The sequence below is a fragment of the Oncorhynchus nerka genome, linkage group LG14, assembly GCF_034236695.1.
Source record: "Oncorhynchus nerka isolate Pitt River linkage group LG14, Oner_Uvic_2.0, whole genome shotgun sequence".
Lineage (NCBI taxonomy): Eukaryota > Metazoa > Chordata > Actinopteri > Salmoniformes > Salmonidae > Oncorhynchus > Oncorhynchus nerka.
In genome coordinates this window covers 69,666,129-69,669,127 of record NC_088409.1, presented here as the reverse complement: position 1 = coordinate 69,669,127, position 2,999 = coordinate 69,666,129, and positions in this window count along the sequence as shown.

The following is a 2,999-nucleotide window of genomic DNA, read 5'->3' as shown; positions in this document are numbered from 1 at the left end:
CTCTTTGCGTTCTCTCCCCCCCCAAAAAAAACACAGATAGAAGAATGAGACAGATATTTCACTGGATGTATAAATGTGAAGCATCCGGTTTGCGTTTTTACTCACTACCAAATATGGTAGTGAGAGGAAGCCTACTGGTGGGCAGTGGGAGAAGATGTAAAGAGATGGATTTTGGCCCACATTTTGCAAATTTTCTCATCAATTAAACATTGAATCTCAATACAGTTTTCTGTTCCCAAAACTAGAATATGCTATGAACAATATGGACTATGTTTTGTCAACTTTATCCTTTGCAAAAGTTGTAAACAAATACTTTTTAGATGGAGTGCAAAGGTAAATTGAGTTATTGCACACGCACACACAGAGTAGTTGTTCCCTAACGGAAATATGCAGATGTATACTAGAATGCTTGGCTCTGCCCACCTTTCTTGTTCTGTGGTCTATCTTGGTATAATTATAAAAAATATTTGGCCAAAACGTCTGGCTACGGGAAGCGCAGTGTGCCAAATAACTTCTTTAACTTTTTTTATGAACAGTTGTATCTAGGATCACAAAATTATAACTTGTGAATTTATTTTGGACATGTAATTTGTGCCCATATGGCATACTGGTATTACGAAATTTAGAATTTTTGTATAACATCATTCTTTGGTTATTATGGCTATAGGGGTGTGAAAGACTACTGCACTCAATATCAAAGCTGATGAACCAGGGATATAGGACTGAATAGGTTGACCTTTACCCATATTGGCCTACACTTCCGATGATGTTGATGTTTATAAATTGGGTGGTTCGAGCCATGAATGCTGATTGGCTGACAGCCATGGTATATCAGACCGTATACCATGGGTTTGACAAACATTTTTACTGCTCTAATTACGTTGGTAACCAGTTTATAATAGCAATAAAGCACCTCAGGGTTTGTGATATATGGCCAATATACCACTGCTAAGGGCTGTGTCCAGGCACTCCGCATTGCGTCGTGCGTAAGTACAGCCCTTAGCCTTGGTATATACTGGCCATATACCACACCACCTCGGCCTTATTGGTTCAATGTAAACATGTATGTATGTATACTGAACACAAATATAAACGCAACATGCAACAATTTCAAAGATTTTGCTGAGTTACAGTTCATATCAGGAAATCAGTCAATTGAAATAACTTCAATAGGACCTAATCATTAGGCCCGATTTCACATGACTGGGCAGGGGCGAAGCCACTGGGGAGCCCAGCCAATCAGAATTAGTTTTTCCCCACAAAAGGCCTTAATTAGAGACAGAAATATTCCTTTCTGTGATCTTTTATTTCAGCTCATGAAACATGGGACCAGAAATAAAACACTCATATATCTTTATTCGATATATAATTGTCTATTAGAAGTATTCAACCCCCTGAGTCAATACATGCTAGAATCACCTTTAGCAGCAATTACAGCTGGGTAAGTCTCTAAGAGCTTTGCACACCTGGATTGTACAATATTCACCCATTATTATCAAAAACATTCTTCAAGCTCTGCCAAGTTAGTTGTTCATCATTGGTAGACAGCCATTTTCAAGTGTTGCCAAAGATTTTCATGCCGATTTAAGTAAAAACTGTATCTAGGCCACTCAGGAACATTCAATGTCGTCTTGATAAGCAACTCCAGTGTATATTTGTCTTGCTGAAAGGTGAATTTGCCACCCAGTGTCTGTTGGAAAGCAGAATTAACCAAGTTGTCCCCCAGGATTTAGCTTGTGCTTAGCTCTATTGTTTATTTTTATTTTTAAAAAAGCATGTACATAACGTGATGCAGCCACCACCATGCTTGAAATATGAAGAGTTGTACTGAGTGATGTGTTGTGTTGGATTTGCCCCAGACATAAAGCTTTGTAATCTGGACAAAAATATCATTTCTTTGCCAAATTTCTTTGCAGTATTACTTTAGTTCCTTATTGCAAACACGATGCATGTTTTGGAATATTTTTTATTCTGTACAGGCTTCCTTCTTTTCACTCTGTAATTTATGCTAGTTTTGTGGAGCAAGTACAATGTTGTTGATCCATCTTCAGTTTTCACTTATCACAACCATGTAACTTTGTAACTGTTTTAAAATCCCAATTGGCCTCATGGTGAAATCCCTGAGTGGTTTCCTTCCTCTCTGGCAACTGAGTTAGGAAGAACACCTGTATATTTGTAGTGACTGGGTGTATTGATACACCATCCAAAGTGTAATTAATAACTTCACCATGCTCAAAAGGAGGAGGTCAGAGACCTGTCATTGTGGTGCCAGGACAACAACCTCTTCCCTCAATGTGGGAAAGACAAAGGAGCTTATCGGGAACAACATCAAACGGAAGGCCGAACACTTCCCATTAACATTGACGGGTTGTAGTGGAGCTGGTCGAGAGCTTCAAGTTCCTCTGTGTCCACATCAATATGGACCTATCATGGTCCAAACACCCAACACAGTCGTAAAGAGGGCACAACAAAGCCTCTTTCCCCCTCAGGAGGCTGAAAAGATTTGGCATGGGCCCTCAGATCCTCAGAAAAGTTCTACAGCTGCACCATTGAGAGCATCTTGACTGGCTGCATCACCGCTTGGCATGACAACTGCTTGAACACAGAGAGAAGTGCCTACGGACCTGAACATCACTGGGGCCGAACTCCCTGCTATCCAGGACCTCTATACAAGGATGGGTCATAGGGAAGGCCCTAAAAATTGTCAAAGACTCCAGCCACCCAAGTCATAGACGGTTCTCTCTGCTACCGCATGGCAAGCGGTACCGGAGCGCTAAGTCTGGGACCAAAAGGCTCCTGAACAGCTTCTACCCCCAAGCCATAAGACTGCTAAATAGTTAACAAAATAGCTACCCGGACTATCTGCATTTACCCTTTTTGTACTAACTCATTTTGAATCTATGTACACACACTGGATTTTACCCACACATTCAAACTCATTAAGAAGGAAAGAAATTCCACAAATTAACTTTTAACAAGGCACACCTTTTAATTTAAAT